At 45.5% G+C, this 25139-nt stretch overlaps 1 pseudogene; it reads right to left on the bottom strand.

Annotated features, from left to right (window-relative positions):
• Positions 1-20729, bottom strand: part of LOC113175544 (E3 ubiquitin-protein ligase RNF213-like) — a 55600-nt pseudogene extending 34871 nt beyond the window's left edge.
• Positions 20730-25139: the final 4410 nt, after the last annotated feature.

Consider the following 25139-nt stretch of genomic DNA (forward strand, 5'->3'; position numbering starts at 1 on the left):
TGTGGGTAAAGGCTGCTTCACCAGGGCTGCATCGGGCCCATCTTGAGCAGGACTCACCTTTTGCATCTGTGATGTACTGGGCCTGGACCCAGAGGTCTTCCAGATAGTCCCTGATTCTCCAGCTCAAGGGGACACTGTTGCAAGCACCCTCGGGAAGGCTCATATGGTTTTGTACCACCATGGAGGACATCTCACTCTTGGATCTGCAGTGAGGTGAGGTTAGTGAGAATCAGTTCCTGAGATGGTACTCCAAACACCAGAGGACATGTGCCACAATTCTCAGAAGGTGCTGTGGGTCAGGGGTGAGGGGGTAGCTCTGCGGTAGAGTGCTTTCCTGGCAAGTGTGAGGCCTCAGGTTCCATCCCCCACACCACATCAAAACAAGACAAGGTGCTGAGGCTGCATAGACAGCTGCTGTCTGCCTTCCTGGCCAGGGCTCCTAGTGCACAGAAACTGGAGGGCTACCTCATAACCCTTGTTTACAGGCAGAATGAAAGCAGGCCACCTGTGCAGGGCCTAGAAAGGTCCCAAAGTTTCAGGCATGAACAAGTCTCCAGTGCCTGTGCCTGCCCCTCTCCTGCATCTTATTGGCCTACATTCCAGAACTGAAGTCCCTGTAATCTGAAAAGAAAACTTGGGGAGGTTCCCTGACAGAACAGGGGAACAGCATAAGGGAACACAAGCATGATTAAGGACATAGTCTCTCCAAAGGGCAGTGTCCCCACTGCACACAGAATCCAGCCTGGCTTTCTGAACTATCACAGATGCCCTCAGAGAAGAAAATTAGGAAAAAGGAAATGGAACAAAGACCTGCCAGGATGCCATGACCGCTAAGCTATAGAAAAAGCTGGAGAAACATTCCTTGGAAAGCAGAGCCTACATTCTCAAGCCCAGGAAAGCTACTGAGGGTGCTGTGAGGATTTTCATTCACCTTATGTCATTCATCATAAGCGGAATGTTCAGCAACTTAGTGTTACTAAAAATAAACATCCACAGGTCCCGGGCCCAGGCTGGTGAGTCTGGTCTAATCAGAAGCTCGAGGTTGCCATCTCTGTCGCTGAGAGAGATCATGCTGGCCAGCAGAGGAGTGACTGCGCTTTGGACCCACTTCCAAAGGGTATGCCTGCAGCAGGGGTGGGACAGAGGACAGGGGACAATGGCTCAGCACCACAGTCAGTACTATGATCTTGATGCCTCCTTCCTCTGTGTCAACAAGCCTTCTAGCCTACAAGCCAGGGCGGCAAATTGAAGTTCTCATCACTTTTAAGTGTAAGAGACTCACAAATGCGATTGTCTTAGATTAGAAGCAGGACTGGATGGAACTTAATTCTACATCTAGTAACAGCAACTAGTGCCTTGAAAAGATGAAGAAATATTTGCTGTTTTTGTATATAATTTTTTTTAGAACAAGCCAACTAGGTTCTTTAAACAAATCAAATAATAATGAACTTCACTAAATAAATAAACTTTGCAAGAAAAAAAATCAGCTGTGGATACTATATAATAAAGATGAAGAGATGAATGCAAATTTGATCTAGATGAAGTTAAGAAAACATGTTCATCTAGAATTCAGCTTTCATTTTGGGTGTTTCTGTAAATAACCCTGAGTACTTTAGAGTGACAGCGCTTAATTGGTTGAATTAACTACATCTCACTTTCATGTTACAAAGATATGTTTTTTACATAATAACAAAAATTCTATAATTTCTTATGGTAAAGGACAAGAATTACTAGGTAATTGTGTTGGAAAATAAAGTAAGGCCTTTTGTATGAACTGTTTTTCTGAATATATAGTACACAGGATTCTAGAGAGAACTTAAAAACATCTACTGAGAAAACAAACATCCCACTAGTCAAGGACATCACTTGACTTAAGACCCCAAACTAGAACATGCACAGAGGATGGGGAAGGGGTGGTGGTGAAAGAGGTTCTGGGCTGGAGGAGCTGAGAGCCCTGGGAAGTGCTCTCATAGTAATGCAGTCACCTCAAAGGGGTTCCAAGAGACCAAATTTAAACAACTTGAGAATCAAAAAGAATATAAAGACAAGACTACTTAACACAGTTAACTAAAAAGCAGAGGACTTCTGGTGTAAAGGACTTCAAGGAGGCTCGCTGTCTAGTCCCAAGGATATGTGATGTTAAGTCCCAGACACACAGTGTTAGTGAAGACTCATAACATCCAGTAGGGTCCTAAGGCTCTGCTAGCCCCAGAAATGGGCATTGAGGGTGCAGTGCAAGCAGGTCCAGTTGTTCCTTGGTGTTGCTTGTGACCACAGGGAAAAAACTTGTCCCGAGTACTGTGGAGACCATGGGGTAGTGAAAAGGGAGGCTGGCAAATCCAGCAAGGACAGAGCAACAGTGGCAGACGGGCAATGGGAACATGGCTTGGACATGTGCTAGGAAAGGAAGACCATCCAGGGAGACAAAATCATGTACAGTTTCTGGGCTCACAAACTTCCTTCAGAAGGTGTAACTAGGAAAGAAGTCAAGGAGCAATGCAGAGAGAACTTGAAATGGAAAAGCTCCTGTGGTGAGGAAGCCAGCACCTATGGGCCCTGGCCACCCAGGACTCTGCCATTGCCCACATTCCCCCTGTGGGCCACATGTGGCAGCAGGCCTGGAGCCAGGGCATCAGAAGGGCAGAACTGAAGGGACCATGGAGGACCTCAGTGGCCTAAGATCACCCTGCCAACAGGTGGTTTATGACCCTCCGACCCTCCATCTGAGACCCTGAGCAATCCTCCTAACCCCATAGTCCAGGCTCTTCAAAGGGTCTAAAGAAAAGGGTCATGGTTTTGTAGAAAAAAGACCACAGATAATAAATGACACTTCTGGGTCCTATTTTGTACTTGCTATTGCTTCAAGCAGTAGGTCTAGGAAGATGATTTCTGTTACTTCCCTGCACATCACCATCTCAATTTTAATAACCTTGAATGGCAACCCTAGCTGTGGTTTATGACAAACATCCTATGAGGCCAATTTTTACATCCTATGAGAACATTTTTTTTAAGTTTGCTATTATGAAAAAAGTTAAACACACAAAAGCAGCGAAAGGAAGCCAACAATCCCCCATAAGTACCATTCAAGTGGCCAACAACCCCTTTTGACCAACATCCAGGTGGCCAATAAACACCTCAGGACCACCACCCACATGGCCAACATCCAGGTCTGTTTTGGGCTCTTGGAGCAAAAACATAGCTCTGCCCTCCTCAGAGGTGGAGAAAGAAACACCTGGTGTGCTCCTTCCCCTGGGATGGCATGGTAGGTCCCTGCACTGCCCGCTGCTCACAGTACCTGAAGGTGCTGGCCTCCTGGAGTGCATCCTGGTTCACAGCCTCTCGCCCCACCCACTCTTTCAGACTGCAGAGCTGGTTCTCTTCTTGCTTCTTTAGAAGGATGGAGAGGCGCATCTTGGATATCCACAAGAATGAGGCTGTGAAAAGGCAGAAGGGACATAGTTTGGTCCACCTGTGGGCACCAAGTTGGAGGCTCTGGTATGCTGCTGACCAGTTCCCCCACAGAGGGAAGCCACAGGTCCTCTGGCCAGGCCAACTCTAGAGAAGAATTCTAGAGATGTCCTGAGATTTCCACTATGCCAGCTGCATCTGCCAAGCCACAGAAACCCAGAAGGGCAGCTCGCCACACTCAGCCACCTGATTCCCTGATGAGAAGCAGGGACATGACTCATACCACTGCACACACTGTCCCCATTCAAGAGGCTGAGGAGGATGGTGACTCTCCTCATGTTGCGTGTGCTGCTCTCCTGGTCCCTGAGCATCCCCACAGCACTATGCACACAGCTCCTCAGCAGTCTGGTGGTGTCCAGGACTTGTGCCTGCCAAGGGAGACAGCACGTCATCTGCTGTTACCATGTCCAGGGTGGGTGAAAGCTACGCTACCCACACAAGAAGGTGGCCTCGTGTCCATGTGCCCAAAGCATCAGTGGCCAGTCTACATGGTGAAGCTGACCTACTGACCTCTCCCAGCTGATCCCTGAGTGCTGCCCAACCACCCTGAGGACCACTGGCAAGGTGGTGGCTGACATCAAGGATTTGGTCAGTGGTTGAGGGACAGGGCAGAGCTAACTAGGAGTCTTCATGAAGAAGGGTATGACAGATCTTGTCCTGGTAAGTCCCTCATAGTTCCAGCATAAAGAGAAGGCAGGGCTCAGCCTGACCTTGGCACAGCTGCCTGGGCTCCTCCAGCTCAGCCACCTGCAGCCAAGAGGGGAACAGAGAACTCACATCACCACCTCTCAGGTCCACAGCCTCCCATTCCATCTCCTTGGGACCTTCCTCTTCCATTTCCATTTCTGCCACCTCCCCTGACTTGCTACTCTATGCCTCCATTGCCTCCTCCTGGTTGCCTTTTGATGCAAGCAAAGGGAACACAATCAAGTCACCACTTGGAGAAGGAAAAGGATGGGGTGGCACCAAGTCTGTGCCTAGGCTGAGAGCTTCACCAAGGTTTCCTGTCCCAAGCTTCAGTGGCAGCCCCAGTCATGGGGACATTTGTCACCCAGTTTAGCACAAAATCTACTGTTCAGGTGTCCCACAGCCTGGGGCACATGACCCACAGCACACCAGTTGATACACTGGGAGTTGCTCCTTGGCCTTCCCATGGCCCTGGTGATCTTGACCATGAGCCAGGCAGTTCAGTGCCACATCCTGAGTTCTGGCTGAGGCCAGGTGCCAAGACTCAAAGGTAACTCAAGTGTGGCAACCCTGACTCCAGCCCCACAGGAAGCTGTCTAACTTGACACCTTCCATCTGTCTCTCTGCCCCCACTTTCCCAGACTGAAACCTTGCAACTCACGCTCAGGGCTGTCTCCTGGCATGAACAGCTGGCTGATGGTAACACTCTGCAGCTTAGTCACATCAGAGGACATGACTGGGAACCTCCGGAGGTCATCGATGTGCACAGACCGCCATAGCCCTGTGAAGAACAAAGCTACCAAGTCTTCCCAAGTCTTTTCACTTTCTTCTTGTCAGCCATGAACAGGGACACACCTGTGTCTAGATTTTTAATCACGCTACTGACAGAGGAATGATCGGTACCTCAAAGTCTATGTCCCTGAACACACCAAAACCCATCAGTTCCGCTACATCATATCAGCACGCTCACCATCAACCTGTGTGTTGAGACTGATTAACTGGTGTGCAAAGGCTACCTGAATCCTGTCTATGGTTCTTTACGTGCATCTTAGCATACTTACTGTCACTTAGTTAGAAAGTGCTTCAAGATACTGACAGGTTGGCTTTCCATCTGTAAAATTATTCAACTTATTTCCCTCTTCTCAGAATACCAATTGTCTTACATAATCCAGTTTATGATCATTCCACAGAAAAAGAGTTGGGCTGATTTGAAGGCAAGATTTCCCCCAAGGAGCAGACACAAGGAGTCAGCACTAGGGCTGGTTGTAAGGGGAAGATCTTTGAGTCATTTGTACAATGAAGAGTTGGAGCAGGAGCTCATCCTGTGCACACCTGAGATAGCCCAGGCCATGCTGACAGAGCAGCAGCAAGTCCCAGGGTGATGGCTGTGAACAGTGAGCCAAAGAAGCCCAGAGACAGCTGGAGTTGGTGTCTGACTTAGACACGCAGGCAGCATGGGACCCCTGAGAATCAACCCAGACATGCTTAAAGACAGTCACTCATCTTTGGCCCTACCTCCATGGAATCCCACATAGGATGCTCTGCTCCCCATCCAGGACAGTTTTGTGATGAAATAAACAAAGATGCAGCCCTGAGTTCCTTGTATTTTGTTGATTTCATTGATAGCAGAGTATCTATTTAGAAAACAAAAATCAAAACAAAGCAAGCAATTGAGCAAAAACCAAGGTGTGAGATGGCTGCTGGGTGTCCCTGGAGCTGTCAGGGGCTTTACCACATTCCACACAATGCCAGGGGCCACCACATCTCTTGTGAGAGGAGAAGGGCTTCTTGTTGGTGGGGTCACATTCTACCTCTCACTGCTGATCAGAACCCCCACTCGGCACGTCTCAGGGCCCTCACATGCCAGAGGGTGGGGCTTGTTGGCCTTCCCATTTTGAGAGAGTACAGTGAGGTACAGTGCCCCTTACACCCCCAGTGGTCACAGACCACCTCCTAGCAGGATCTGGCTAGCCTTAACTTTGTACTAGGCTCTCAGTGCTTTAAAGGGGCAGAAGTCACTCTTACATTACATGAGTGACAGAACACAGCAATTATGAAAGCAACAGATTTATAGTCATGATAAAAAATGTCCAATAAATATTAATTTATTTACATAGTCTTACTGCCCTTAAACTTATGATAACTACTTTTTTTTCTTTTTTATGCAGTGCTGCAGATTAAACCCAGGGCCTCAGACATGCTATGTAAGTGCTGTACCACAAGGCTACATCCCAGACTAAACTTTAATCCTAATTGTGTGATTAAAAATTAAAATGACCAAATAATGACTGCAAACATAGCTTTAACACATTCTTCCACACACTACAAATATTCCATTATTGACACTTCTTGCATTTCACCAATTCTGTGCCATTACTGGCCTTTTTCTTCATCCTTTCCTCTCTAGCTTCCCTAGCCCATGTCAGGAGCTGGGAGGGAGAGTCATTCTTATTTTCACACTGTTTTCAGGAAAGAAATTCTTCAGGAGGTCCTGGGTAGATTTTGGCTTCCTGTGTTTCCTGAGAAAAATACTAAGAACATACTTAGCTGATGCAATGAGCTGAGCACTGTGAGCGCCATCATCAAAATCCAACTGGACAATGAGGATTTTACATCTGGCTGTCTTCATTAAGCTGCTTCTGAAAGAAAAATGGAATCACCCAAGTGAATCCTCTGTCCTAAAACACAGGCAGCCATGGCTCCGTAGGCTGAGGCACAAGGGTCACAAGTTCCAGGCTAGCCTCAGCAACTCATCAAGACCCTGTCTGCAAATTAATAATAATAATAATAATAATAATAATAATAATAATAATAAAAGGGCTGGAGATGTGGCTCAGTGGTAGAGCAGCCATGAGTTCAGTTCCTATCATAAGTGAAACAAAACAAAACATAAACATGGATCACAACACTCCACAAAGTGAAGGGAAAAACAGGCCATGCAGAATAATAAGTAGGGTCTCCTTCCACAAGATGAGGAGGCAATCCACTGGAGAAGGAAAGGGCTACACAAGTATCAAGAGACAGATTACACAGCTGTGGAGAAGGCCACTTATGACAGGGGCTGGAAGGGCATACCATGAGGCTGAGCAATGACCTTCTCACAGTGTCCAGTGCTCAGAGTTCCTTTCGAATGGCTACCGTGCCTCAGTATGGGATACCATATACCTAGGATGGGGGCTGAGGGTGATGGCCAGGCAGGACACCTCCCCGGACTTCCTTGAGGAATGAGTACTCAGTGTTGAACTGCTGCAGTTACAGGATCACGGGCTTCGGGGCCAAGCTCTTCACTTCCTCCCCTAGGGCCTCGCAATCACAGCTCGTCAGCAGTCTGGAGAAGGTGGTGACCTGCAATGTGGGTGCACAAGCCATCAGCCAGAATTCAAGCGAGGGCACAGAGTGGTGGGTTAGAACCCAGGACCAGGGGGCACTGGGACAAAAAGAAGCCCTACTCTGAGCAGGTTTTACATACAAGGAATGGCTGAGGCAAGCAGAACCTCCAGGGTCAACAGATGACAGAGAGAAGACTTGCCCCGGCCAGAAGATGCCTCGGATGCCTTCTGAGAAGCCAATATCTCTTTTCCTGTTTTGGTCCCTACCTGAGAGCCTCCTGATCCTTTAGGGCTCAGCACAATGCCATTTCTTCTTGTAATCTGGCTTCCTGCTATCAGATGGAGTTAGCCACTAGCAACTCTTCCTCCCCTCAGTTGTTCCCAAGTCTCTTCCATGGACCACACCCCATGGTGCAAACCCAGATGTTCCTAGGCATGTAGGACCTCAGCTCTCCAGACCCCTTCTATTTTTTTTTTTTTAGTACCAGAGATTAGATCTAGGAGTGTTTAACCACTGAACAACAACCCCAGCCCCTTTTTAAATTTTATTTATTTTTTAGTTGTTACTGGACCTTTATGTTTTATTTATTTTTATGTGGTGCTGAGGATTGAACCCAGTGTCTCACACATGCTAGCATTCTACCACTGTGCTACAAGCCAACCCCTTCAGCCCTTTTAATTTTAATTTTGAGACAGAATCTCATTAAGTTACTTAGGGCCTCCGTAAGTTGCTGAGGCTGGCTGGCTTTGAACTTCCCATCCTCCTGCCTCAGCCTCCCAAGCCACTAGGATTATAGGCATGTGCTATTGCACTCAGTTCCTGACCCCTTCTCTGGGTCTGTCCTTATGAATAGGCTTCAGGTTCCCACATCCAACCAAAAAGCAGACATCCAAACTTACCCTAAATGGATGTCACCACCACTAGCTGCCAAACCCACTGCTGTTCCTGGATTCTCCATGCTGATTGCACAAAGCTGCAGTGAGCTCAGGAAGGCTGTCTTCCACCTCCTTCCTCCCCTTACTGCCTGCTAACTGTCTGCAGTTTGCACCATGCCAGCAGCCTCCTGACAGCTCTATCCTCTCAATGTCAGTCTCTTGCTCCACTGTATTCCCATCACTGGGGCAGTGGGGTATGTCCACATACATATTGCTTCATAGCTCCTCTCTGTGCAGGCAAGATGAAGCTCAAGGCTGCTGACAAGGCCCTCCACATGTCTCTCCACCTATTACATTCCTGTGAGACCCAGCACTCAAAGCTTGAACATTACCGTCTGTCAGTGATCTCCTCCAGGCCTCTTGCACAGATGCAGATTCAGACTCAACACCTGTGTCCCACAGAGGCCTCTGCCTCTGACACTGGGCCAGCCAGCCCTCTCTCTCAGTGCAAAAAGCCTCTCTTAAGGAGAACCACCTAAGATCCATGTCCCTACCTGGAGCGCAGCTTTCATATATGACACTAAGACACCTGCATGGGAGACATTCTCATCCATTACTCTTACTCTGTTAAAGGATGGGAAGCAGACCAATTCACTTACATCCCAGGTGGACCCAGCACTCTGGGAACTGAATGTTGTGCCCAATGCTGCTCTCAGAGCAGAGCTCTACTAACAGTCAAAAAGAGGCCTAACTGAACTTATCCTCCTTGTGCCTGTATGAAACACACCCGTTTCCTAGACTGCACACTATCTTGAGGAGAGTCAAAACCTCTGGGCCCCAGGGACCAGGGCTCTTGGGTGAAAGAGGGAAGGGAAAGGCTGTGGGGCAGTCACCTCTGTGAAGATGGCATGGCACTCCGAGTCCCCATTGTGAAGTTGGGCCTGGAGAAAATCTGCAAAGGAATGATGCTGCTGCTTGTACCAGTATTCCTGTGACAGCACCTGCGCAGCAAATGAGCCTAGTGCAGAGTTGCTCAGCTGCACCACAGCATCTGTTGTGGCACAGTCCAGCAGGATCAGCTTGGCTTCCTCAGACACCCTGTGGTATAGCTCCTCTGTCTGGTCCCCGGGGCCCTGCCTCTCCACAGCCTGCAGCACCACGGAGGCACAGGCATCGGAGTGGTAGCCGATGAAGACATCAGCAGGGCTGAACTTGTGCCCAGCCAGGAACTGATGGGCCTTCACATCAGCGAAGTCCTCTGCCCACTGCGTGAGCTCCTACACAATGCTCTTCTGCCATCCCTTCAGCACCAAGCTGGTGTCCAGCTTGTGCTTCTCCAGCCGGTTAATGAGGGGCACAGGGAACTGCTCGTACACCACATTTTTCTCCTCGATGACAATCAGGCAGAAGTCAGGGTGGACCCGACACTTGACACAATGGGTGCTGAGCCCAAGGTCCACCTACTTCTTGCCCCCTAGGTAGACGTAGTACTGGTTGAGCGCATCGTACAGGCTCTCATATAGGTGCTGCAGGTTCAGCAGCACCACCATCTTGCCGGTCTCCATGCAGATCTTCACCCGATTGATGTTTCTGCAGATCTGGGTAAACTCCTGGTCCCGGGGAAAACTGGAACCAAAGAGAATCTTGGGATGCTGGTCCTCACTGAAGAATGACTGCTGCAGGATCTGGAGGGCCATGTAGTTTTTGGTCAGTATGAGCAAGTAGAGGGATTCAGCTTCTTCCTGTTCCCCCACTGCTGGGAGTATGTTCTGCATACTCCCACAAATGTTCTGCTTGATGAGCTCCAGGGTGCTGACCTCTTCCACACACCCGGCCTCAGGTAAATTGGCCATGAAGATGTCCAAAGCAGGGATGTCATCTTTGCCACTGAAGTTCTGAAGGACTGCCTGTGCAATATCCTGTGGAGAAGGCTTCTTGTTAGATGCTCTGGCGTTGGCGAAGACCATCTTGATGAGGCTTTAGTAGTCACGAAGCCCAAAGAATTCCTTGTTCTGCCTGCTGCACACTGTTTCATAGGCCTTGGCAAAAGGAGCAAAGTACCCTTGGACCCTGTCCTGCACCAGGCTGTCTGAAGAGCAGATCCCTCTGGCACTCTCTATGAGCTCTTTCTCACTGGGGCTGCCGCGGGACACAAAGATGCCCCGGTTCATCTTGGCATGGTCGAGGGCCCAGTTGGAAATACCTATGAAGCCGACTTTTTGGTGGGGGGCAGGATCACCTTCAATGCACCCATCTTCCAGCAGTGGGTGCAGAGCCTTCAGGGGCATTTTGGGGGAATCTTCTGCCAAGCCGACCTCATCCAACACCACCACAGACACTTACTGCTGCAGGTCTTTCCCCTGCTGGAAGCGAGCACACTGCTTGAAGGTGCTTATGATGCCCTGTGGGGTGCAGTGAGGGCTACACTGGAATGACACCAGGTGGACTTGCTTCAGGCTACGGAAGAGAGCGGAGTGTGCAGCCTGGCCCTGCATGGCATCTGCCACGATGGTCTTGGCAAGAGATTTGGAGCTGCCAGGCTTTCCTACCAGGAAGAGGGGTATCTTCAGCTCAGTGCAGATGATCATCATGAAGACATTCTCCTTCAGAGCCAAGTTCCTGGCTATGGTTTTCCTCAGAGGCACCCCACTCAGGAAAAGATCCTGTGCGTGTGTGATCTCATCCAGGATGACCCTGCTGTCGTCATATGGTTCTGGAAAATACCTGCAAATGGCTCTGTGGTAGGACTCCTTCTCCTTTAGGGAGGCATGGTAACAGACCCCCACAGCCATCACCAGGGACCAGAGGACAGGGTCTCTCCTGAAGTTATTTTTGCTGACACTGGTCTCGCAGAGAAAGGTGTTCAGCTTCACCAAGAGCATCTCGCTGCGGCCATGAAACCATGTGAACACCTTCACACAGCGCTCCACATCCCGGAGGCTGACGAAACTGCACTCACTTTCAGTGTTCCTCATGAACCTCTGAGAGGCGGAGAGCACTTCTGTGATCACATGAGTCTTGTCTTCACTGATCCTGACATGGTCCACCAGTCTCTGCACAATCTGCTGGATGTAGAGCTTTTCAGCAGTGTCATTCAGTTGGCCAAAGTCCCACACTAGAGAAATCAGGCTCGGGGGCAGGGCGTGGACACGATACACCAGCTGCCTGAGGGGAATGGAGCCCAGCCTATCTGCTGTCTCCTTTGCACTGACCCTGTACCACAAACCAGCTGACTCCAAATGGCAGATGGTCTCCTGGGAGTGCTTCCTGTAAAGGTTGCAGGCAGCTATGATGTGCAAGCCTGAGTCCTCCTCCAGGGGCTGGCCATCCACAGTCTGGTCACACAAGACTTCCTTAATACAGCTTATGGCTTCTGTTGTGTTGGCTTCATCAAAGAACAAGATGGTGTCCAACTGGTGTGAGTCCTTATTGGATAAGGCAGTTTTCTCAGCCTCTAAGACTTTGGAGTGAATCATGGCTGTGGTTGTTCCTCCATGAACCTTGACCAACTTCATGGTCTCAGCCTGGGTACCAGCATGCCGCATATCACTAAGGAATTTAATAAGCCTGGTTTTCCCACAGCCGGTTTCTCCCATGATGATAACTGGGATCCCACAGCGGAATCGCATCTCAACGGCCAGAATCTTGAGCATGTTGTCTGTTGTAAGCTCATATGTTTCATCAGGGTCAAGGGCCTGAGGAATTCCTAGCGGCCAGCAGAGTCTCAAGAGTTTCTCATGTCTGGGCAGGTTATCAAAGTCAACATTGAAGGGCACCCCCTGAAGCAACAGCCCCCTGTACAGTTCTTCTGTCATGACATCTTTCCTGATTATCTCCCCATTGAGATGGTTGATGGCATCAACGCTGCCATTCTCCTTGGGGTGGAGATAGAAGCCTATGAATGTCATGGTCTCATGGTCACCATTGAAGAACACATATGGGTGAGGCTCTGACTCCCACCTCCTCCGGAGAGTGAAGGGGGCAAGCTCTTCTTCATCAACCCCATCCATGGTGACTATGTGCTTCCCTTGACTTTGGTCAGAGGTATGAAGTGCTGGTGTGGTAAAATCTCTTACCATGACAATCATGAAGGTGACCACAAAGTTCTTGAAGCCCAGTAGTTTATCTCCAGTAAAGTCTGGATTGCAGAACACAGAGGCCTCACAGTCCTTGAGCTGAGAGTTGAGGAACCGAGCAAAGTTCTGGAGCTCAGACCAGGAGGGGTTGATGACCCCACAATATATGAGGAGGTGCTGGATGCACTCCCCTGGGGTACCTTCAACAGAGCCTCCTTGGTATTGAAATGTGTCTAGGTTTTGTTTTTGATGGAATCTTTTTAAATATTGGTAAGGTCTTTGGAAAGTAGCACTGCAGAACTCTCTCTCATCCATTCCAGGCTCTATGAAGCTCCTCTCAGGGCTCAGCTCCATGGATATCACTTCTTTGGGAGGTCTGCAGGTGACTCTGGGGAAGATGTCAAGAAAACTGATCTGGGGGGCACGTGGATTCTGCAAAGAAGAGACATAAATAGAAGTTAGAATTTGATTTCCTGAAAGATGCCCATATGTGTTAACCTTCCACGTGGTCTGGTCTCCTGTGGATAGACCTTTATGAAAACAATCACTTGAATGCATGTGGCTTTCTGCATCCTCTTGTTCACAGAGGCTGGTATCTGCATGTTAGAGCATTACAGAAGCTCAACTATGGAAGCTGCATTATGAACCAGAAAGCTATATCCAATCCTGTGGCTTTTCTCTTCACCAAGCATGAACACATGTGTAACAATAGAACTCCCACCAGCTAACAGGTTTCCATGAATGAAGTCTCACTGTCTTCTTCACTGGCAGGGAGACAGTGGCCATCAACAGATGAATCCTCCACACTGAGCACCCCTGGAATTCAACCCCAGACATAGGAAGCAATCTGACATATCCAGATGAATAAAAGATGCTACCAATCAACATGAGAGTATTCTCATTCTAGACATCATTAAGATCTAAGTCCAAGCATGCATTTCCCCTAACATGGACTCACAGCTACCCTAAGGTGAAAGTGGAAAACAACAAAGATATGTCAACCCAGGCTTCAAGCCACAGAATCAAAGGTGTGCCATGACCACCTGAAAATGCCCTGTGTACATACCAGCTTTGTAGATCTCTTTGGCAGTACTGAATTTCCTTCTGTAATTTCAATGATATATAAATGGCATGGGCTCTGAAGCCACATTTTCCCACTTATATCCATTAGGTATTGTAAAATGAGGATCTTGAAAAGAAAGACCCAAGTTCCAGTCTGTACCTAAAGACAGAGAAGCATGGGTTTGAAAATACACAATTGCCAACCATTCCTCCCAACCCCCAGGACCCTCCTGACTTCTTCCTTGGGAGAAGAGTACTGACTACAGGCAAGTATAGAAGGAAGGGACTCTTCATTCAAGGAGAAGCAGATGGGGCCCTGGGAATGTGAGCCTTCTGATGTGGCTATTCAGTTGCCATGTGGGCACTTACAGAAGCAGTCACCTCAAAGTGGAATATCATGGGCATTTTCCAATACTGAGCATCCCAGAAAGATAGGACGGAGCCCAGGACCTGGCCCTCATCCACCTGAGTGTCAGTCAACCGAACAATCTTTAAAGGCACCTCTTCACTGTTTAACTTCTTTTTCAATTTTTCATGCAACCTCTTCACATAGAGAGATTTTCCTATAATGTTAAAACAAGGAAATTAGATCCTAAGCCTATGGATCAAGAGGAACAGATTCCAGAGAGATTAGAAATTACTTCTCAGCCAGGAGCAGTGGCACATGCCTATAATCCCAGGAGCTTGGAAGGCCAAGATAGGATGATTGTAAGTTCAAGGCCAGCCTCAGTAACCTAGTAAGGCCCCAAACAACTTAGTGAGAACATATCTCAAAATAAAAAATGAAAAAGGCTGGGGTAGGGCATCCTTGGGGTAAATCACCAGTTGAAAAAAATTAAAAAGTTACTTCTCTGTATAAAATTCAAAACTGATGCAACAGAACATCATATTAGAGCACAACTCCACCATGAAGCCAGAATCCAGAGCTGTCACCCACCCAGCATCCTCGAATTCCCCATGATGACAATGGTGGAAGTGTAATAAAGTAAAAGCAGAGGCATGTCCCCCAGTGGGGGAGAGAAAGAACAGGTTGTATCTGGACAGGGCACAGTGATACTCACAGGTTGAAGTCAACAGAATGGAAGTCACCACCTCTTTCCAAGGAAACATGACAGTGACTAAAGGGAAGGTGCAAAGGCACTCTTCTCCTGGAGCCAGAGCACCTGTGCCTCTTCTGCTTACACCAACACAACCCGGAATAGATCAAAGGAGGTTATGCAGGAAAAAAGTGACCTGCAGAGAAGTCCATGCAAGGAGAGGATCAGGGCTTCCAGGAACTGCAACCTGAGTGGAAAGGGGGCTCCTTCTAGGGGAAGCACTGACTGCAGGGAGTCAGACCCTCCTGAGACTCACTTTTCCACCTGCAGAGGGTTGTCAGCTGAGGTGCCCTCTGCTACAGGACACTTGGAAGCCCTCAGAGACTGCCTTCCCACCCCAGCACTCTCATTACCAACTCCTGCTCTCTCTGAAGCCACGATCCCCACACACATCTGGTCTCTGAACACAGCTGCCGCTGACAAGGTCTGTGCTGAGACCTGGTAGTGATATGCCAAGTAGGCCTGGATGGCATGGAGGGGCGCCTGGGGGATGACGTGGACTTTGTGCTGGCTGAAGGCTGAGGGCAGGTAACAGCACTCCCATGCTGCATCACAGACCAGTACTAGCTGGTAGTCCTCCAGGGGACACTGTGTGCACAGGCTGTAGAAGAGGGCCTCTGCCTGGCAGGCCACCTCATAGCTCAGCTGGTCCTCAAACAGCAGGCTGTAGACCTTGTGCCCCTGGGAAACCAGGGCCAGGCATCGGTGCAAGAGCAGGGCTACATCCTCAACCGTGGTCCCTGGGGTATAGAGTAGCACCTCATCGAAGGTGGGCAGGGGCTGGCCTGGGGCCTGCATGTAGATAGCCAGGGCAGCCAACAGCACCTCAGAGTGGCCACACATAACCAGTTTGGGCTGGCCAGCCTGCAGGCCTACAGGAAGAGACCACTCCACAGGAGGCCCGCCCATCCTGGCCAGGTGAGCCAGACAATGGCCCAAGGCCTCCAGGTCCAGGCAGCCAGGCAGAAAGTCACTCATGCACTCCAGGGACTGTTCCATGATGGCCCTCAGCTTGGTCACCAGGCTGATCTTAGAGGATTGCAATGGTGGTAATTCTTCCATCACTGTCCTCATGTGGTGTCTGGGGGCCTCATTGAACCCCTTGGTGGCCCTTAAGATGTCAGCTGGGGTGAGGTTGACTTTGATGAAGGACAGCATCGTGAGGGCAGCTTCGCTGGGACTCTGCTTCCTGAGCTCAGTGCTCAGGAGGACCAGCTGCTCAGCCATGTAGAAGCTGAGGTAGAAGTGCTCTCTGCGCTTCCTGCTCACCAGCTCCTTCCAGTCATCCAGGAAGTGCTCCATCTGCCTGCAGAGGGCTTCCAGAAGCTGGGTGACGTCCCCACTCTCTGTCAGCTGGCTTACCAACTCCAAGTGGAAGTCCATGCAGATGGAGACACCATTCCTGGGGCAGCAGTAGACCTCGGCAGTCCAGGTCTGGAACAGCATGTTTCCCGCAGAGTACAGGTTCAGGAAGGCTTGCATGAGCCGCTAAACATGGCAGAATAACTGGGGGAAACAGGGGCATAAGGCATATATCACAGTGAACTACTGGAGGGGGACGTGCCAATCTAGACATGCACAGGTTCTAATTGAAGTGGATTGGGTTCACTCCTCCCTCAGGGTCACTGGGAAACACGGTCAGCCTAAGGAGTGGGTTCCCATCTTTGGGAAGTGATCAAGTGGCAGATAAGAATGTCGACTGTGGGCTGGGCTGTGCTCAGTGGTAGAGCACTTGCCTAGTATGTGCCAGGCCCTGGCCCTGTATCCTTAAGTGTCCTCTTGCTCTATGACAATAATATATTTGCAGTTTGCTTGATTATGGGGCTGGAAAATTGCTCATCTCTGTTTGGTCTTTTTGTTTGTTTGTTTGTTTAATAAGTTTAATAAGAAACTTAATTTTATTATCAATTTTATAAAATTGATAATAAAATTTTGGAAACTGGAGAAGAAAAGAACAAAACAACAATGCCCACTCTTACCATTTGTAGTAAAAACCATAGTCAGCAATTAGGCAAGATAAGGAAATAAAAAGCATCCAAGTTGGAAAGGAAGAAGTAAAATTATCTCTTCTTCCAGGTGATATCTTAGATATAAAAATACTAAACATTTTAAAAATTAGAATTAGTGAAAAATATAATGAAGTTTCAGGATAAAAAAATTAACACACACAAAAAACTGTTGTATTCCTAAGGAAACTCTGTTAGTCAGCTTTCTGATACTGTGACAAAATACCAGAGATAATCAACTTATAAGGAGAAAAGATTTATTTTGTCTTAGATTTCAGAAGTTTCATTCTGTGGTTGCTTGGCTCTGTTGCCTTGTACCTATCATGAGAAGTGTCATCATGGTGGAAGCACATGACTAAGGAGGACTGTTCACCTCATGGCATATGGGAAACAAATAGAGAGATAGAAGAAGCTGGAGTAGCAGTGCTCCCTCAATGTACCCCAATGACCTAGCCTATTTTTATTAAGCCATATCTCTTGAAGGTTCCACTGCATCACAATAGTACCACAGGCTGGGGATCAAGCCTTCAACACATTGGCCCTTGGGGGACATTCAAGATTAAACCTATAGTTTTCCACCCCTAGGCCTCAAAGGCTCATGTGTTAGAAGCCTGGTTATTAGCCTGTGGTTCTACTGCCTGGGGGTAGAACTTTTGGAAGGTGGGGCCTAGTGGAAGAAAGTTGAGTCACTGGGTGTGTATTCTTGAAAGGGATATTGGGATCCTGGCTCCCTCTTTTATCCCTCTTTTCCAACTAGCTACCATCAGGCAAACAGGCTTCCTCTGCCATACCATCCAGCAGGATATATTTTGCTGCCTTAGACCAAACACATCAGGGTCCATTGACTGAGTTCAGTCCCTTGTAAACCCCCCCAAAGGCAATAGAACCAAATGACTATAAAAGAAAGGTCTCAGAAGAAATGGAAGACATTAACTGAAACCTGTGAAACAATGAGCCAAAATAACCTTTTTCTCCTTATAAATTCATTATCACAGTGTATTGTCACCATAACAGAAAGATGACAGAGAAATTAAGAAAGCATTCTTATTTACAGTAACATCAAGAAGAATAAAATACTGAGGATAAACTTAATGGAAGAGGTTAAAAAAAAACTTGAAGTATATAGAATACTCCAAAACACAATAAAGTAAATAAGACAAGAATACATGTCATGTTCATGGATGGTATACAATTAACAATACTATTAAAATGGCAATGTAATACAATGTCATATACAGACTTAATCCATTCTTTACCAAAACACCCATGGCCTTCTTAGTTGAAATAGAAAAAAAAAAAAAAAAACTTAAATTTCACACAGAAAAATAGAGAAACCTGTATAGCCAAAGCAATATTAAGAAGATGGCAAACAGGCTTATGAAAATGCTATCAACATCACTAATTATCAGGGAAATGAAAATCAAAACTGTGAGATATAACCTCACATTTGTTAGGATGGCTAATATCTAAACAAATAAATGTGTTGATGAAGATATGGAAAGAAATGGAACCCTAAAGTGGTGGGAATGTGAACTTATGCAATCCCTAGGGAAAGTTATGTGGAGGTTCTTACAAAAATGAAGAGTATAACTAATAAATTATCTAGAAATCGCATTTCTGGGTATTTATTCAAAAGATTTGAAATAAGGATCTCAAAAGACTTTTCACTCCCATTTTGATTCTAGCATTATTCACAATATAAACATCCACCAATGCATAACAATATAAACATCCATGAATGGATGAGTGGATATAGAACACACACACACACACTGAAATATTATTTAACATTTAAAAAGGAAATCCTGCCATCTGCAGAATGAGGGGAACCATATGGTAAATGAAATAAGTCATTTGCAGAAGGACAATTATTGCATGATTCCACTTAGATGGGATATGTAAAATAGTAAGACTCATAGAAGCAAAGAATAGAATGGTAGTTACCAGAGCCTGAGAGCAAAGGAAAATGGATAGTTGCCATGTAACTCATGTAAAATTTCAGTTACTAAAGATAAATAAATTCTAGAGATCTACTTTACAACATTAAACCTAGTTATTGCAAACTTAGAATATGTTAAGAAAGCATACTCATGTTGAGTGTTCTTATCACCACAACAAATGTATTCTAAACTATTACATGATTATACTTAATGATTTTGTAACTTGCATCCATTTCATATATGTGTAAAAAATACATCAAACATAAAAAATATAATTTATACATTTAGAAGTAATATATTTTATAGCCGAATCAATAATACAAATTGCATCTCTCTTCTCTACTAAGCACAAATTAGGACTTTCTTACCATAATGAGCATCTATGGTTTCTGTTTCTTGGACAAATCAATGATATCCACTCTATAATAGAGATTTTCAAAACACCTGTGGAAACTTTTGTTGGCAACACCATTAATTTTCCATGCCCAGGAATCCTTCCAAAGAAGATGTTAGAAAGAAAAAAAAATGATATAAGTAATATTGTTTAATTATTTTCTGATTATCTGCCCAAAATATTAATGATTTACAGATACAATAATTCTCTTCAAATTTGCTTTTTATATTATATTGTCATATTAGTTTCAAATGCATTTTTAAGAGGCAGATTTACCATTGTCTTCATTATAGAGAGACTCAATTCCTTTATTATAATTTCTAGTAATATGATTCTTTTCATTATTTTTAGATGAGAATATTGTACCATTATTTCCATGGTTATCTGTATAACAGCTTATCCAGGTATATCATTACTAAAAGGGGGGGGGGGACAATAAAACTCCATGTTCCTGAATGCCGCTATTTATTCCCCAAAATCTTGCCAAGTTAAGGGAACACTTAGAGCAAGCCTCAGCAGGAAAATCCACATATGTATTATCTTAAAAGACCTGGGCTTTCTCTTATGCACAATGAGAACTAGGAAGAGTTTGTGCTATCTCTAGAAAGCTATTTTCTTTCATGTACACCAGGACAGTTCTCCTTAGGTTGCTGGTCAGATGAGCTAACTAATCAGCTAATGCTGATGGTGTCACTGCTTCTGCAGTCTAAGATATAAAACCCATCTCTGAATTCAGAGACTACCCCAGATTGAGGGCACTGTGGAAAGAATATGTGCCAACAGTCCAGCTGGCACCACTGGTCAAAGTGGTGAATATAACAATATGGTGAACAAAGTAAGAATATAATTAGTCAAGTTCAAATGAAGTTCTCTAGCTTATTAGATGACAATATAATAATGGAACTCTGATAATGAAGAATTTAAAAGATTTCACATTTTAGCAGTACATATTCCTCTGTATATCACTGGTGGCATTAAAATAATTAAGGCTTGTTTTATAGTTAGCCAGCAAGGAAACGTTTGTTCTGTACATGATTTTGCCAAGATTATTTTAGCCAAAAGGATTTTACCCTCATCTTCCATGTTGCCACTGTGGTTCAGTAGTTAAATGATCAAAGCATCATAATCTTCTGGAGCATTTGCTGAACACTGATAAATAAGATGTGGGCCTGAATTTCTGACTGAACAGGTCTTAGATAGAACCTGAGAATTTGCATTTCAAACAAATTCCCTCCTGGTGTCCCTTTGCTTGAGCTGGTGATCATACTTTGAGATCCACCACTTTAAACCATGAAAATTATATTTCTTGGAAGATCCTCCTCAGGCAAAATGGAGTAGTTAAAATTTTATTGAGTAACCAAGACACCAAATAATGATTTTAAAACACTTTTGTCCTAATGCTTTTTTTCTGCAGAGAATCAGACGTGACTGTGAGTGTGCTTGCTGTCCTTGGTGGAGCTTGCCTGCAAATGGGATGTTCTGCCAAGTGGGCTAGGAGGGCTCTGAGAAAAATTTTCATCTGTTTTTAACAAAGAGCAGAGCTCAGAATGCTCCGGCCCAAGAGTATATTAAGCCATGAGAAGCTGGTCAGTTCTGATTAGTAAGTTACTTCTGTATACTAAGTTTAGCTAGCTTAAAGACCTGATTCATTGCTGTTGGAATGCTGCCTTCTTTATTCACAATACTGTTAAAAGACTGCTGTATACAATAAAAGAGCTTCTTCTTCTGCTTCTTCGCTTCTTCTGCTTGTTCTTCCTTGCTCATGCTGACCTGCATGTGAGTTATTTCCGGCATTTTCTAATGTGATGTCTGAACCATTAACCACATGTTAATCACCAAAATGTATCTTATAAGGCAAAATTAAAATGGAAGTTGAAGATACTTTTAAGCTTAATGAGTGATCAATCAAATAAGCATATACATACATGGCAAAGTTGGTATAAAAAAAGTTATTTTTTTTTTAGTTTTAAGTGTATCATTTTAATTGTATAAGCAATCACATTAATGATATATTCAAGATTAACATTTGAATAAAGATGACAAAACATTCTTCATTACAATAATACAATTTAATGACTTGAGAAGAAATTGATTTGTGTAGTTCATTACAGGCATAATTTCACAACTAAATGTTTTATGTTAAACCTGAACTAGAGAGCAGGGAGGCCTGAGGTACAGAGGAAGCAAAGCTAAGTACAAATGGGGTACAAAGGAAGTATTTGGAAACTAAAAATTGGAGATGGAGATAAACAAAGATGGCAGAACAAAGTTAGGTGGAGATGGCCGACCTGTCCACAGTACAGAAAGGAGGCAGTGAATGAAGGAACAGCTGCCAAAGAGGTGGGTGATAGAAGGAATCCTCTAAGACTCAATATTAGACAGTCCAACTCTGGAGAGACCTGAAATTCTGTTATCAGAGCACAAAATATGGACAAAATTCATTAGCCCTTAAATCAAACTAGGATTGGGTGAGAGGGTGATGGCCAACAGGGAGAGAAAGAGGGAGAGGGAAAGCACACAGGCTCACTCTTTAAATGTCAACTGGAAAGAAAAGCAGGCCAAATTAAAAGACAAGAGGAGCAATAGAGTCATTGAAGGAAATCAAGCAATTTGACCCAAATCTTGGACAAAGCAGTGCCCATGGTCCCCACCTTGGGCAGAGGAAGGTAGAACCTAGACAAACCAGTTGAGTCTCTTTACCCAGGAGTAGGGATAGCACCCAGATGATCTGTTTTGGACATGGGGGATGCTTGTGCACTACAGATTACCCATGGACAGCCCACAGACTACCCACAAACACAGGCCCTATGTTTGTAGACAGCCACCAAGCATATGACACTTTAAAGAGGACTCTGGACGACAACAGGATCCCATGGGAATGCACTCTTCAAGCACCCAGCCTCCGGTCTCTGGACTGACAAATGAGAATCAAGAAACAGCTGGTGAATAATAAGACAGAGGAGGTGTGGCTCTGGAGGGATCCAAAGCTAAAGAATGTGGAATCTTCTAAAGATCCCAAATCCTGATGAAATCCAAACCAAGACTCAATAAGAGTTTTCTTCACCTTGCCATGATTTACTATAAATAGTCCTAATGTCCATATTGATCCTTAAATATATCACTCTTCATTTTTTTGATAGTTGTTAATCCAGTATCTAATATTGTGCTCTCAACCCATTTGATTATATTTATTCTAATGTTTAGAAATATTAATTTGAATGAGTCTATCTCTGTCTTCCTAGCTCAGGTTCACACTTGCTTCTCTTACCTCCTCTTTTCCCTATATTCCCCACTACTGCTTCACCCCCTTCCACTATTCATCTTTTTCTTGTTTTTACCTTGGAATATAATACCTTTTCCCCCCTTTGTTTTCTTCTTTCTTCTTTGGCCCAATTTTTCTCTCCTTTCCCTTTCAGCCCCTATATAATGTTAAAGCAATTTTATTATATTTAATAACCAATTTTTCAACTGATTCCAGAACTTTACTAAAAATTTATATCTGGATTGGAGGAGCCATGGAGAGCAGTATCAACAAGTAGCATTTTTATTTTATTTTATTTTATTTTTAAATTTAAAACAATAAGTTTATTTTTTATTGGTTGTTCACAACATTACAAAGCTCTTGGCATATCATATTTCATACATTAGAATCAAGTGGGTTATGAACTCCCATTTTTACCCCAAATACAGATTGCAGAATCACATCGGTTACACATCCACATTTTTACATACTGCCATATTAGTGACTGTTGTATTCTGCTACCTTTCCTATCCTCTACTATCCCCCTCCCCTCTCCTCCCATCTTCTCTCTCTACCCCATGTACTGTAATTCATTTCCCTCCTTGTTTATTATCCCATTTCCCTCACAACCTCTTATATGTAATTTTGTATAACAATGAGGGTCTCCCTCCATTTCCATGCAATTTCCCTTTTTTCTCCCTTTCCCTCCCACCTCATGTCTCTGTTTAATGTTAATCTTTTCTTCCTGCTCTTCCTCCCTGCTCTATTCTTAGTTTCTCTCCTTATATCAAAGAAGACATTTGGTATTTGTTTTTTAGGGATTGGCTAGCTTCACTAAGCATAATCTGCTCTAGTGCCATCCATTTCCCTGCAAATTCCATGATTTTGTAAAGTTCTTAATCACAGCGATTCCTGCAGTAGCCCTAGTAGTTTAAAATATTAAAGAATATTAATCTTAGCCTTAATTTCAGGGATTTAAAAACAATAGACAAAGCACTGCCATTCATAGACCCTCCAGCACCCTCTAGAGTGGTGCAAAGGTCCGGCAACGTCATGCCTGGAACTCTCCAGGCTGAGTTTTTGGCCCCCACTTCCAGTGTCCAGCGTGTCTTTCATTCGATGACTCACCCACCCACCCTTCCCCCAGCAGCGAGGTTGGGCTCACTTGTGCAACTGGAGCTATCCGTGGGGCGCTCCGAGGTTCCTGAGGAGGCAGGATTGCTTTCTGAATGCCTCAAGCAGAGAGAAGAAGGATGGCGGGGTCTTGGGGCCACTGAGCTTCGCCTTGGCTTGGTACTGTTCCTGCTGGCCTCCTCTGGTGACAGTGCACTTCCTACCTCAATGAAGCAGCTGCACCCTGTGCCATGGTCCCCTCTCAGCTGAGAAATCTAAATGCTTAGCAGGATTTCCCCAACCTAGGCCAGGCCTAGCCTCCTTAGCACCGCTGGCGCCCTTTGGCCACCACCACCCCCTCATTTCAGGGACTCCATCTGTTGTACAGCTAAACTGTGAAGCCCAAGTACTTAGTGGTTGCTCCTCCCCACCGACTTCGGCTAGCCCCAGGGCCACCATGGGGGGTGGGAACGCACTTCCGCTCTCTGCCAACTCCAGCTCCCCAGGGGAAACTCTGTCCTTGGAAAAGTGACCCCTGCCCAAGGTTGCGCCCCTCATTCCTCATTTTCTCAGCCTGAGGCCTCCTGTGATTCTTTCCCCACCCACTTCACCTGGGACATCCATCTAGCTACCCAGTGCAGGTAATGAAATCACCTGGACACTTGCTCCCATCTTCAGGAAAGACGCCAGAACTGAATCCTCAAAAACTAGTCTGGCTTCCCAGGCCCTCTTGTGAGTGTCAAGAAGGAAGGGTTTCAGCCCTCACAGTGTCTCTATCTTGAGGAGTTAACAATGTGCACTCTGAGTCTCTCACTTGCTCTTGAGGAAGTTAGCAGTGCCCCATTCTGGCACAAGATACTGCTGTTTTGAAAATTCCTGCCTCCAGATCCTAATAATTACACAGAGTTGGCCAAGGCCATAGGTCTAGCCCATAATACCATGCCTCTTGATAAGGGCAGTAAGTTTACTCCTGTGCTCACATCTAGACCTTGCCCCATTTGTACTCCTAGAGACGGGGCTAGGTGTTCATTTTCCATGTAAAACTCTGACCTGGCAGGGTACTTTCTTCATCTTCCCAAACCTGCCGACTCAGAAGTAAATAGTTGTTCCAGGTATGTCACTCCCCTCAGCCCAGCTCTTCCTCTAGGGCAGAACCCAAAGGCAGTGATGCAGGCCATAAACAGACACATCAATGCAGCATCCAACCTGTCAGTCCACTCCCTCCCTTCCACAGATGAGATGGATGGGTTCATTTTTTTTTTATGATCAAAGGAAGTTTACTGGGTAGAACAGAATGGTATTTGTATTTCTACAAGCCAGTGGAATTCATTACTATTATTATTACTACATATTTATAGCACAATTTTCCATATCTTTTTATAGAGAGTATGTTAATGCCAATTCATGTCTTTATACATGTGCTTTTTTTGCTTTACAATTCTTATTACACATACATACCACAATTTTTCATATATCTGTTTTTATATAAAGTAGGTTGACACCCAATTTGTGTCTTCATACATGTACTTTGGATAATTAGGTACATCACATTTCACCATCTTTGCTAATCCCCTGCATCCTCCCTTTCCCTCCCTCCCCTCTTCCCTATCTAGAATTCATCTATTTCTCTCATGTTCCCCCTCCCTACCCCATATCAGAGAAAACATTTGGCATTTGTTTTTTGGGGATTGGCTAACTTCATTTAGCATTATCTTCTCCAATGCCATCCGTTTACATGCAAGTGCCATGATTTTATTCTCTTTTATTGCTGAGTAAAATTCCACTGTGTATATACTGCATATTTTTTATCCATTCATCCACTGAATGGCATCTAGTTTGGCTCCACTGTT

The sequence above is a fragment of the Urocitellus parryii genome, chromosome 10, assembly GCF_045843805.1.
Source record: "Urocitellus parryii isolate mUroPar1 chromosome 10, mUroPar1.hap1, whole genome shotgun sequence".
Classification (NCBI taxonomy): domain Eukaryota; kingdom Metazoa; phylum Chordata; class Mammalia; order Rodentia; family Sciuridae; genus Urocitellus; species Urocitellus parryii.